Source organism: Aegilops tauschii, chromosome 2 (assembly GCF_002575655.3).
Source record: "Aegilops tauschii subsp. strangulata cultivar AL8/78 chromosome 2, Aet v6.0, whole genome shotgun sequence".
Lineage (NCBI taxonomy): Eukaryota > Viridiplantae > Streptophyta > Magnoliopsida > Poales > Poaceae > Aegilops > Aegilops tauschii.
The window spans coordinates 347,529,286-347,544,006 of record NC_053036.3 but is presented as its reverse complement, the minus strand read 5'-3'; positions in this window follow the sequence as shown (position 1 = coordinate 347,544,006).

Sequence of the window (14,721 nt, the reverse complement as noted above, 5' to 3'; positions counted from 1 at the left end):
CGCCCCGTGGTTCTCCTCGTGGCTGCATCGACTCACGTGCCATCGCTGCGTCGCCCCTTCGGGCCGTAGTGCCGCAATTCGCGATTCCCGCCGCCACCCCGAGGTTGTCCCCGTGGTTGGACCGACCCGGGCTTCGCCGCTGCGTTCCCTCTTAGGGCCATAGCGCCGCGACTCGCGGTCCTCGCCGCCATCCTAAGGTCTTTCCACCGTCGCCATGACTTGCCTGCTTCCGCCGCATCGCCCCTTCAAGCCGTGGCGCCGCGGTCTGCGGTTCACCGTCGTCCCCGCACATCGAATTCCCATGGTATGCACCGCGCCACCTCCCTTGGCGCAGGAACGCCACCGTGCGCGTCGGTCTTCATCACGTTGTCGGGTTCCTCGCCTACTTCGAGCACCGCTGCCGCGCTCCTAACCAAGCCGCCGCCGCTATCGCCGTAGCCACCGCCGCCCGTCCACCACCTTCATCTTTGTCTGGCCCCAGCCCGTCGCCAGCATTACTGTCATCTACCTCGATCACTTCATCTACTCCGACAACCGCGGGCGACATCGGCCCCACGCCAATTGATGCCGAAACTGTCATCGAGTCCTTCTCTGCTGGCCTCTCCAACTTCTTCGACATGGCGTACAACTCATGCAGGTCCCAGTCTACGCATGTCTGGTGCTGGCAACACCGAAGTGTGCCTTCGTCTACGATGTGTCCCCGGGCATGGCAACCCCGGCGCAATGCGTCGTCAACAACGTCTTCTCCCTGGCGCACCCCTAGTTCGACACTACTGCGCCCATGACTAACTCGGCGCCTCCTTGCGCCCGCGGCTCCACGGCGACTTCCTCGACATCGGCCACCCCGACTCAACATCGACCACGACATTCTTCGCACAGGCTACCTCGACCACGGCTACACCACCCTACGCTCTCGGCTACTTCGACAAATGGCACAAAGGGCTACCGCCTTGCTTGAGCAACCTCGTCGGTTTCTACTCCAGGCATGACTTCCGTGATGCGTCGACCTTTACGACTATGGGGGTGTTCGTCAGCTTTCCTTCGGATTCTTCTCCAGTCTCATCGTCTGCATTGCTACCGTTGTGACTGCGGGGGGATGTTGAGTACATGATTATTAGGAAGTATAGGATAGACTAGGATTTGGTCCTGCCTTGTCTTGTACTCCAAGTTGGTCATTGTAATCCTATATATATGCCTACGAGGCTCAAGCAATACATGAACTATTCCACCAAATCCCTCTCTCCCTTCTAACAATTGCAAACAAGCTATTGGGTCTGGGCACTTTTATGACTCAAGTTGGCAGATTATTATTGGTCAAGTCTATCCTGGCATCTTTGCATATTTTCTTTATGTGCTACCTAGAGCTACCTGAAACTATTTAAAAAAGCAGATTATCAAATATCTAAGACACTGCCTTTGGAGGGGGCCTGATTTGGAGGACCAGAGACCTGCACTGGTAAAATGGCAAGTGGTTTGTAGACCCAAAAGTCAAGGGGGTTTAGGGGCCAAGATTTGAATGTTCAAAATAAAGCTCTCTTGTTAATTTTTTGCATAAATTCTATAACAGACATTACATTGCCTGGGTCAAGTTAATTTAGGAGGCTTATTATGAAAATGGTCAATTGCCTGGACAATAGACCTTGGGCACTTTCTGGTGGAAAGCTAACCTCAAACTTATTTATCTTTTCAAGTCCATGGCCAGATGCAATTTGGGTGATGGGAAATCTGCTTTTTTCTGGGTTGATCTATGGCATTCCAATTGCTTACAACTGGAATTTCCTCAGTTGCTCTCATTTGCCACAGATATAGAAATTTTAGTCCATAATGCTCTTCAACATGAATACCTGGAAGATTTGTTCCATTTGCCTCTAACAACCCAAGCCTATCAGTAGTTCCAACAGCTAGAAACTATTTGTGAAGAACTCAGATCTTCAAAGCATATTGACAGTACAAATACTTGGAGTTATATTTGGGGATCACCAAAATTCTCTACTAAAAAATCATACAAGGTGATGACTGGGGTAAGAATGGTCCCACCATAGTTTCAATGGATTTGGAAATGATCTTGTCATCCCAAGCACAAAATCTTTTTCTGGATGATTCTGCATGACAGGGTTAATACAAGAAATCTGCTAAGAAGAAAGAATTTCTACCTGGAATCATACAATTGTGCACTGATGAACTGTCAACATGAGGAAACCTTATTCCACCCGTTCTAGGGTTGCACTTTTGCAGAATGATGCTGGAACTTTTTTCCAAACAAAGATAACCCTAGCTCAATCCGGGAAGCTTTGATTGACCTAAAGGCCAGACTTGGTCTCCCTTTCTTCATGGAAATTATCATAATTGCCTCTTGGGCCATTTGGATATCCAGAAACAATTTGATCTTCCAACAGATTCAACATTCATTTCAGAGATGGAATGAGATTTATCTTATGGAACTAAACTGGCTCAGATACAGGATCAAAGGCAAGCATGCAGATTTATTCATCAATTGGCTGGACCTCCTATTTTAATTCTTGTTATAGTTAGGGCCTTTTTTCTTTTCCTTTCTTCTTTCCTTTTCTTTCTTTTCTTGTTCTTTTTGGCCCTTTTTTAGGCTTAGCTCAAGCCTAGTTGCTCTTTGTAAGACCTTTTGGCTCCTTTCTAATTTATAAAAGTTGCAGTGGGGCTTTGCCCTACTGTGTATAGTCAAAAAAATTCTCCCCGACATCGTCTCTGAAGAACAATATGTATTCGTGCGTGGCCGACTCATCACTGATAATTTTATATCTGCTTATGAGTGTTTGCATTACATGGAAAATAGAGTGAAGGGGAACGAGTTTTGTTCATTGAAACTTGATATGATGAAGGCATATGATAGGATGGAGTGGCCCTTTCTGAAAGCAGTAATGTTGAAGCATGGAATCAGCCCAAGATTTACTGACTCTGTCATGAGGTGTGTTGTTTCGGTCATGTTCATTGGTGGAAAGTTGGATGAGTTCAAGCCCTCTAGGGGATTGTCGTCCTATATCACCGTAGCTATTCTTGTTGGCAGCCGAGGGCCTTTCCAGCTTGCTTAAATCCTTCAAACCAAGCGAGATGGTACATGACATCATGGTGGCTCCTAGTTCCCATAGGTGAATCCACCTTCTTTTTGTTGATGACACCTTACTCTTTTTCAATGCTACTCCTGAGATGGTAGTGCGAGTGGATGCTTTACTATAGAGATATTGCGGGTCCTCGGGACAACGTATAAATAAAGATAAGTTCTCTATATCTTTCAGCAAGGGATGTTCTAAATAGTTACGGCAAGAAATCATGCAAACTTTCGACGTGCAAAATGAGAAACTTTCTGAGAAGTACTTGGGACTCCCTTTGAACATGGGGAGATCCAAGGAGTGTTCCTTGAAATATCTTAAAGATAGGATCTAGAAGCAAGTCCAGGGATGGACGAAAAAGGCACTCTCTGTCAGTGGAAAAGAAGTTTTAATCAAGTCCGTAGCCCAAGCTATTCTGACTTACTCTATGGCATGTTTTAAACTATCTCGCGGGCTCTATCATCACATTAATGGTCTCCTAAGGAAGTTCTGGTGGGGATCAAAAAAGGGTGAGCGTAAAATGGCTTGGGTCTCATGGGAAGTCATGACTCAACCAAAATTTATGAGAGGTATGGGATTCCAAGACATTGAACTGTTTAACTTGGCACTTCTTGCTCGCCAAGCTTGGCGCCTCTTGTAGGAACCTTCCCCCCTTAGTGCCTGGGTTCTCAAGGCAGTCTATTATCCTTCCTGTTCTATTATTGATGCGGAGTTGGGAAGCTATCCTTCTCAGGTATGGCGTTCTATATATTGTGGACGGAAGGGATACCCTCAAGTTGGGGCTAATAAAAAAGATATGGAACGGGGAAACAACCAATATGTGGTTAGACATTTGGATTCCTCGTGATTATAAGCTAAGGGCGATTTCCCCTATAACCATGAATCCACCTCAAAAAGTCTCGGATCTGATTGAGCACACCATGGCAACTTGGAATATAGCTAAGCTTCATGAACTTTTCCTTGTGGTGGACAAGGAGGAAATCCCAAACATTCCTGTGAGCTTGAGAGAGCAGGATGACTTTTGGGCATGGCACTATGATAAAAAAGGGAGTTTTTTCCTATACATTCAGCATATCGACTACTGTCAGCAACTAAGAAGTAGCGGACGGACTGGTTAGAGCATGTCCCATGGCATTCCCATATTGAGGCTGGTCGGGATTTCATGGAAGAAATTGTGGGTACTCACCATAAAAATTAAGGTGTTTACTTGGCGCCTTGCCCAAACATCCCTACCCACCGGCAATGTACAGAATCACAGAAAGATGACTGATACGACAACCTTCGTTATGCGGATCTATGCCTATTAGTAAAAGATCTATTATGCTTGACACAAATTGTTATGCGGATGCCATTTTTATGCTCGTTGAGAAATTAGGAAGAAAATTTGTGCATATCCATCCTGCTTTGCAAAAGGTGTTTTACGAACTTCCCAACATTAATCATCCTATAGCTAAAAAGATGGCCACCATCATTCTTATGCGTGAATTTGATTTTATAATACAAGAAGCTAGGGATATTTTTGCTTTCTATAAAAAAGATGTTGAACACCCTCCAATTGAAGACATCCTCCATGATAAAGAAACTATGTGTAGTTTGGAATCTAGGGATTATCAATATTATAGTGAAAATCTTAGGAGGAGAGTTCCCTATTCAGAAATCTCTGAATCTTTGTACCTTGAGGCTTATGAGGAGTTTGATTGGATTACAAGGGGAATTTATGTAGGATTTAATAGGGATTGCTTGAATAAGATGATGAAGGAACCGTTAGAAATGAGATACGTGTTTTATATGATGATATATATGGTGATGATCCCGACTATGGGTTTATGAATGTTAAAATTACCAATCAAAGTCATCCTCATTATTTAAGTTCATCTACTAGGAGGGAAATAAAGGAAAGGATATATTTTCTAAGACGAGTTTTGGAGTATTTGATGAGAAAATAATTGCATACCAAAGATGACAATACCTAGATCTATTTGTGTTTTTATTCCTAGCCAAGGGCGTTAAACAATAGCGCTTATTGGGAGGCAACCCAATTTTATTTTTTTGTTCTTTGCTTTTTGGTTCTGTTTTGCAATAAATAATTCATCTAGCCTCTGGTTAGATGTGGTTTTGTGTTTTAATTAGTGTTTGTGCCAAGTAAGTCCTTTGGGATGGCTTATGGTGATAGTTGATTTGATCTTGCTGAAAAATAGAAACTTTTGTGCCCAGTCCCAGAATTTTTAAAAATCACAGAAGCGTCATAAAATTCTGAATTTTTTACACAAGATTGATATACATATTGACTCTGTTGTCATAATTTTTCATAATTTTGGAGTTACAGAAGTATTCGAACTATCCAGATTACTACAGACTATTTTGTTTTTGATAGATTCTGTTTTCTATGTGTTGTTTGCTTATTTTGATGAATACACGGGTAGTATCGGGGGGATGAACCATGGAAAAGTTGGAATATAGTATATATTACAACAATATAAATAAAAAATGAGTTCACAATAGTACCAAAAGTGGTGATTTATTTTTCTTATACTAACGGAGCTTATGAGATTTTCTGTTGAGTTTTGTGTTGTGAAGTTTTCAAGTTTTGGGTAAGGATTTGATGGACTATGGAATAAGGAGTGGCAATAGCCTAAGCTTGGGGATGCCCAAGGCACCCCAAGGTAATATTCAAGGACAAACAAGAGCCTAAGCTTGGGGATGCCCTAGAAGGCATCCCCTCTTTCGTCTTCATCTATCGGTAACTTCACTTGAGGCTATATTTTTATTCACCACATGATATGTGTTTTGCTTGGAGCGTCTTGTATGATATGATTCTTTGCTTTTTAGTTTGCCACAATCATCCTTGATGTACACACCTTTTGAGAGGGACATGCATGAATCGTGATTTATTAGAATACTCTATGTGCTTCACTTATATCTTTTGAGCTAGGCAATTTTGCTCTAGTGCTTCACTTATATCTTTTTAGAGCACAACGGTGGTTTTATTTTATACAAATTATTGAACTCTCATGCTTCACTTATATTATTTTGAGAGTCTCTAAACAGCATGGTAATTTGCTTTGGTTATAAATTTAGTCCTAATATGATAGGCATCCAAGAGGGATATAATAAAAACTTTCATATAAAGTGCATTGAATACTATGAGAAGTTTGATTTCTTATGATTGTTTTGAGATATAAAGATGGTGATATTAGAATCATGCTAGTGAGTAATTGTGAATTGGAGAAATACTTGTGTTAAGGTTTGTGATTCCCGTAGCATGCACGTATGGTGAACCGTTATGTAACGAAGTTGGAGCATGAGGTATTTATTGATTGTCTTCCTTACGAGTGGCGGTCGGGGACGAGCGATGGTCTTTTCCTACCAATCTATCCCCTAGGAGCATGCGCGTAGTACTTCATTTTGATAACTAATAGATTTTTGCAATAAGTATGTGAGTTCTTTATGACTAATGTTGAGTCCATGGATTATACGCACTCTCACCCTTCCACCATTGCTAGCCTCTCTAGTACCGCGGAACTTTCATCGGTACCATACACCCATCATATACTTTCCTCCAAACAGCCACCATACCTACCTATTATGGCATTTCCATAGCCATTCCTTGATATATTGCCATGCAACTTTCCACCGTTTTGTTTATTATGACACGTTCCATCATTGTCATATTGCTTTGCATGATCATGTAGTTGACATCGTATTTGTGGCAAAGCCACCGTTCATAATTCTTTCATACATGTCACTCTTGATTCATTGCACATCCCGGTACACCGCCAGAGGCATTCATATAGAGTAATATTTTGTTCTAAGTATGGAGTTGTAATTCTTGAGTTGTAAGTAAATAAAAGTGTGATGATCTTCATTATTAGAGCATTGCCCATGTGAGGAAAAAAAGAGGCCAAAGAAGCCAAACAAAATAAAAGAAAAAAATGAGAGAAAAGAGAGAAGGGGCAATGTTACTATCCTTTTTCCACACTTGTGCTTCAAAGTAGCACCATGATTTTCATGATAGAGAGTCTCCTATGTTATCACTTTCATATACTAGTGGGAATTTTTCATTATAGAACTTGGCTTGTATATTCCAACGATGGGCTTCCTCAAATTGCCCTAGGTCTTCATGAGCAAGCAAGTTGGATGCACACCCACTTAGTTTCTTTTTGAGATTTCATAAACTTATATCTCTAGTGCATGCGTTGCATGGAAATCCCTACTCACTCACATTGATATCTATTGATGGGCATCTCCATAGCCCATTGATACGCCTAGTTGATGTGAGACTATCTCCTTATTTTTGTCTTCTCCACAACCACCATATTCTATTCCACCTATAGTGCTATGTCAATGGCTCACGCTCATGTATTGCGTGAAATTTGAAAAAGTTTGAGAACATCAAAAGCATGAAACAATTGCTTGGCTTGTCATCGGGGTTGTGCATGATTTGAATATTTTGTGTGATGAAGATGGAGCATAGCCAGACTATATGATTTTGTAGGGATAAGCTTTCTTTAATTCGCCATGTTATTTTGAGAAGACATAATTGCCTTGTTAGTATGCTTGAAGTATTATTGTTTTTATATCAATATTAAACTTTTGTTTTGAATCTTATGGATATGAAAATTCATGTCACAATAAAGAAAAATTACATGGATAAATATGTTAGGTAGCATTCCACATCAAAAATTCTGTTTTTATCATTTACCTACTCGACGACGAGCAGGAATTAAGCTTGGGGATGCTTGATACGTCTCCAACGTATCTATAATTTTTTATTGTTCCATGCTATTATATTATCTGTTTTGGATGTTTTATATGCATTAATATGCTATTTTATATTATTTTTGGGACTAACCTATTAACCTAGAGACAAGTGCCAGTTTCTGTTTTTTCCTTGTTCTTGAGTTTCACAGAAAAGGAATCCCAAACAGAGTCCAAATGGAATAAAACCTTCGTGATGATTTTTCTTGGACCAGAAGACACCCCATAGACTTGGAGATCAAGTCGGAAGAGCCACGAGGCGGCCACAAGGGGGGAGGGCGCGCCCAGGGGGTAGGGCGCGCCCCCTGCCTTGTGGGACCCTTGTGACTCCCCTGACCTAATTCCTTGGCCTATATACTCACATATATTCCCAAACCACCAAAAGTATCCACGAAAACACTTTTCCACCGACGCAACCTTCTGTACTCGTGAGATCCCATCTAGGGTCCTTTTTCAGCATCCTGCCGGAGGGGGATTCGATCACGGAGGGCTTCTACATCAACTCTATTGCCCTTCCGGTGAAGCGTGAGTAGTTTACCACAGACCTACGGGTCCATAGCTAGTACCTAGATGGCTTCTTCTCTCTCTTTGATTCACAATACCATGTTCTCCTCGATGTTCTTGGAGATCTATCCGATGTAATCTTATTTTGCGGTGTGTTTGTCGAGATCTGATGAATTGTGGATTTATGATCAGCTTATCTATGAATATTATTTGAATATTCTCTAAATTCTTTTACGCATGATTTGGTATATTTGTAATTCTCATCGAACTATCGGTTTGGTTTGGCCAACTAGATTGGTTTTTCTTGCAATGGGAGAAGTGCTTAGCTTTGGGTTCATTCTTTTGCGGTGTCCTTTCCTAGTGACAGTAGGGGCAGCAAGGCACTTATTGTATTGTTGCCATCGAGGATAAAAAGATGGGGTTTACATCATATTGCTTGAGTTTATTCCTCTACATCATGTCATCTTACTTAATGCGTTACTCTGTTCTTCATGAACTTAATACTCTAGATGCAGGCGGGAGTCGGTCGATGTCTGGAGTAATAGTAGTAGATGCAGAACCGTTTCGGTCTAGTTGACACGGACGTGATGCCTATATTTCATAATCATTGCCTTGCATATTGTCATAACTTTGAGCTTTTCTATCAATTGCTCGATAGTAATTTGTTCACCCACCATATTATTTGCTATCTTGAGAGAAGCCTCTAGTGAAACCTATGGCCCCCGGGTCTATTTTCCATCATATAAGTTTCCGATCTACTATTCTGAAATCTTTTACTTTGCAATCTATAAGCCAAACATACCGAAAATACTTACTTTATCGTTTGTTTAGTTTCATCTATCTCTATCAGATCTCACTTTTGCAAGTAACCATGAAGGGATTGACAACCCGTTTATCACGTTGTGTGCAAGTTGTCTGATTGTTTGTGCATGTATTGGTGATTTGTGAGTTTTCTCCTACTGGATTGATACCTTGGTTCTCAAACTGAGGGAAATACTTATCTCTACTTTGCTGCATCACCCTTTCCTCTTCAAGGGAAGAACCAACGCAAGCTCCAGAAGTAGCATTACTCCATGCATGCCATCTGCCCTTGATCGGAATTTCCAACAAAGCTAGAGAACTTATAATCTCATTGAATTTTATAATATCCTCAATATTGCCTCCTGCTCATTTTCTGTTATCGAGAGACCATATAAATTTAAAATCACCCATGAAAAGCCAAAGATCCGGAAAACATGATCACTAGCAACACTTGAGCCAGTCTTAGAGGCAAGACCGTGAACCTATATTTCACCGTTCATCCTTTCACACGTGCATATGAGTTTGCCATTTAATTGCATATTGTCGAATCATAGCTGTTATAGCACGAAATATAAACTCTTGAATATGAAGATGGAAATATAATAATAGAATAGTATTACCACTAGGGCATATTTCGAACAATAATTAACTTTTAATATTCGAGCACTCAAAGACTCCGAATTCTCGAGAATTTGATACGTCTCCATCGTATCTACCTTTCCTAACGCTTTTCCTCTTGTTTTGGACTCTAATTTGCATGATTTGAATGAAACTAACTCGGACTGACGTTGTTTTCAGAAGAACTACCATGGTGTTGTTTTTGTGCAGAAATAAAAGTTCTCGGATTTGAACGAAACTTTGCGAGGAATTTTTATACAATAAAAGATAATTTCTGGAGCCAAGAACCACCGGAGGGGGGCACTTGGGTGGGCACAACCCACCAGGCCCCCCCCCACCAGGCGCGCCCAGGTAGGTTTTCCCTACCTGGTGGCCCCGTAGACCTCAACCCTGATACAATAAAATCACATTTTCGGAGAAAAAAATCAGGGAGGAAGAATTATCGCATTTCACGAGACGGAGCCGCCGCCACCTCCTTTTCTTCATCCGAAGAGGGGGATCTTCGATCTTTGTCATCACCAACCCTTCTCCATCGCCAATTCCATGATGCTCCCCACCGGGACTGAGTAATTCCCTCATAGGCTCGCTTGTCGGTGAGGAGTTGGATGAGATTCATCATGTAATCAAGTTGGTTTTGTTAGGGCTTGATCCCTAGTATCCATTATGTTCTGAGACTGATGTTGCTATGACTTTGCCATGTTTAATGCTTGTCACTTTGGGCCCGGGTGCCATGATTTTAGATCTGAACCATTTAAGTTATCACCATTATATCTGTGTTCTAGATCCGATCTTGCAAGTTATAGTCATCTACTAGGTGTTATGATCCGGCAGCCCCGGAGTGACAGAAGTCGTGACACTTCCCGGTGATGACTGTAGTTTGAGGAGTTCATGTATTCACTTTGTGTTAATGCTTTGTTCCGGTTCTCTATTAAAAGGAGGCCTTAATATCCCTTAGTTTCCAATTGGACCCCGCTGCCACGGGAGGGTAGGACAAAAGATGTCATGCAAGTTCTTTCCATAAGCACGTATGACTATTTACGGAATACATGCCTACATTATATTTATGAACTGGAGCTAGTGCCGTATCGCCCTAGGTTATGACTGTTACATGATGAATATCATCCAACAAATTCACCGATCCAATGCCTACGAATTTATCTTATATTGTTCCTGCTAAGTTACTACTACTGTTACTATCGCACTTGCTACAAAATCATTGCTATCACTGTTACCGTTACTATTGCTGTTGCTACTACTATGAAAACTATCATACTACTTTGCTACTGATCACTTTGCTACAGATAATTAATCTCCAGGTGTGGTTGAATTGACAACTCAGCTGCTAATACTTGCAAATACTCTTTGGCTCCCCTTGTGTCGAATCAATAAATTTGGGTTGAATACTCTATCCTAAAAAACTGTTGCGATCCCCTATACTTGTGGGTTATCATGCACTTTTTCTAGCGTCGTTGCTGGGGAGCATAGCTATATTTGTTGAGTCACTTGGTATTATTATCAAATTATCACTATGAAGAATCTAAAGGATGCTAAGACTAAGATTTTTTTCCTCTAAGACGAGGAGAGGTAAGGACCTGCCATCTAGCTCTATACTTGATTCACCTTCTGTTATAAGTAGACTTGCAACACCACCACATGTTATTAATCTGGATATGTCACAAGTTATTGATGATGCTACTTCTGCTATGAATGATACTCATGATGATGCTAGTACCTTGCTTGATGATAATGTGCCACTAGGTAAATTTCTTGATGAACAACTTGCTAGAACTAAAGCTTTTGAGAATGTTGAAACTGATGAAGAGCTTGAAACTAAAAATCATGAAATACCTATTAGACCTAGTTCTCCTAGATATGAATTGCCTAAGGTACCGGAAGGTTAAGTTATGGATGAGGAGACAACTAGAGACTTTCTTGTTTGCAATGATAGGGATGATCTTAAGAAATTATTATAAAAACTGAAAGAAAAATCTTCAAATGCTAGAATGAAATGTGATCCTAAGTTTGCTACTTCACTATCTTTGTAGATGACAAGGATTATGAATTCTCTGTCGATCTAGAGTTAATTACTTTGGTTGAATCTGATCCTTTCCATGGTTATGGAACTGAAACTGTTGTGGCACACCTTACTAAGTTGAATGACATAGCCCCCTTTTTCTCATGATGAGAAAATTCGCTATTATTATATCCACAAGTTATTTCCATTCTCATTAAAGGGTGATGCTAAGACTTCGTATAACATCTTGCTCCTGGTTGTGTACGTAGTCCACAGGATATGATTTACTACTTCTCTGAAAAATATTTTCCTGCTCATAAGAAACAAGCTGCCTTACATGAAATATTTAACTTTGTGCAAATTGAAGAAGAGAGTCTCCCACAAGCTTGGGGAGTCTTCTCCAATTGCTTAATGCTTTGCCCGATCATCCTCTTAAGAAAAATGAAATACTTGATATCTTCTATAACGGAATAACCGATGCTTCTAGGGATTTCCTAGATAGTTGTGCTGGTTGTGTTTTCAGGGAACGAACTGTTGAACAAGCTGAAGAATTATTGAATAATATATTGAAAAATTATGATGATTGGACTCTTCCTGAACCATTGCTTAAACCTACTCCAAAGAACAGGGGTATACTATATTTCAGTCCTGAAGATATGCAAGAGGCAAAGAAATCTATGAAGGAAAAAGGTATTAAAGCTGAGGATGCCAAAAATTTACCTCCTATTGAAGAAATACATGGGCTTGATACACCACCACCACCTAAGGTGGTAGAGGTAAATTCTTTAATGAAATTCAATGACAATGACAATCCTTACAATATGCATCCTAGTCAATGCCTTTATGAGTTTGATAACTACATTAGAAGAAAGATCACTTCAATGCAAATGTTATGAAATAATTGAAATACAATTCTGATATGATTGCTCGCTTGAGTGACTTGTTATTTAGAATTACCAATGATGTTAGAGGTGTAGGAAAACATGCCTCCATGGTTCAAAATCAATTAGAACAAGTTGCTAAATCTCAAAGATAATTGCTTGATGAAATGAACAATAATATCAATGATCATGTTGTTAGAGTAATGACTAGAGGAGGTAGAATGATTCAGGAACCACTTTATCCTGAGGGACACCCAAAAAGGATTGAACAAGACTCTCAAAGAGTTAACACTGATGCACCTAGTCCTTCCAAAAAGAAATAGAAGAAGAAAAATGATAGGACTTTGCATGCCTCTAGTGAACCCGAGGTAGAAAAATCTCCTGATAATGATAATGAAGTCTCTATCACTGATGCTGAAACTCAATCTGGTAATGAACATTCACCTTCTGATAATGAAAAAGATAATGATGAGGTTCATGAAGACACTCAAACAAATAATAAAGAACTAGACAATGATGTTGAAATAGAACCAGCTGTTGATCTTGATAACCCACAATCCAAGAATAAAATATATGATAAAAGGGACTTTGTTGCTAGAAAACATGGTAAGGAAAGAGAACCATGGGTTCAAAAACCTATGCCCTTTCCACCTAAATCAACTATGAAGAAGGATGGTGAAGAATTTGAATGCTTTGCTGAAATGATTAGGTCAGTCTTTTTGCGTACCCGCTTGACTGATATCTTAAAAATGGCCCCTTATGCAAAGTACATGAAAGACATCATCACCAAGAAGAGGAAAATACGGGAAGCTGAAATCTCCACCATACTTGTAATTATTCCTTTAAGGATGGAGTAGCTAAAAAACATGGAGATCCGGGAATACCAACTATACCTTGCTCCATCAAAAGAAACTATGTGAAAACTGCTTTATGTGATTTAGGAGCTGGTGTTAGTGTTATGCCTTTCTCTTTATATAAAAGACTTGATTTGAATAAACTCACACCTACCAAAATATCTTTGCAAATGGCTGACAAACAACTGCCATACCTATCGGTATTTGTGAGGATGAGCCCGTTGTTGTTGCAAACGTTACTATCTTAACTGACTTTGTTATACTTGAGATGCCCGAGGACGACAACATGTCGATTATCCTTGGTAGTCCCTTTTTGAATACTGCAGGGGCTGTTATTGATTGTAATAAAAGCCAGGTCACTTTTCATATCAATAGTAATGAGCATACGGTGCACTTTCCGTAGAAACAATTCCAAGTGAATGGTATTAATGTTATTGAAGAATCTTCGACAATCACTATTGGAAGTTTTGAACTACCTCTACCTACTGCCAAAAAGAAATATGAAATGCTTATTGTTGGGGACATTCAGATCCCCGTTGAGGTAACTTAGTGTTTTATGAAAGTTCTTCGATTTCATGCTAATCGAAAGTGGTAAATGTGTAGTATATTGATAGATCGAACGCCAAATAAAATAAATAGAAATAAAATGCAGCGATGTAGTTTTGTATTTTTGGTTTAAAAGATCTGAAAATAAAGCAAAGGAAAAGTAGATCGCAAAGGAAAATATATGAGAAAGAAGACCCGGGGGCCGTAGGTTTCACTAGTGGCTTCTCTCGAGAAAAATAGCCAACGGTGGGTAAACAAATTACTGTTGGGCAATTTATAGAACTTCAAACAATCATGACGATATCCAGACAATGATCATTACATAGGCATCACGTCCAAGATTAGTAGACCGACTCCTGCCTGCATCTACTACTATTACTCCACACATCGACCGCTATCTAGCATGCATTTAGTGTATTAAGTTCATGGAAAAATGGAGTAATGCAATAAGAACGATGACATGATGTAGACAAGATCTATCTATGTAGAGATAGACCCCATCATTTTATCCTTAGTAGCAACGATACATACGTGTTGTTTCGCTTTCTGTCACTGGGATCAAGCACCGTAAGATCAAACCCACTACAAAGCACCTCTTCCCATTGCAAGATGAACAGATCGAGTTGGCCAAACAAAACCCAAATATCGGAGAAGAAATATGAGGC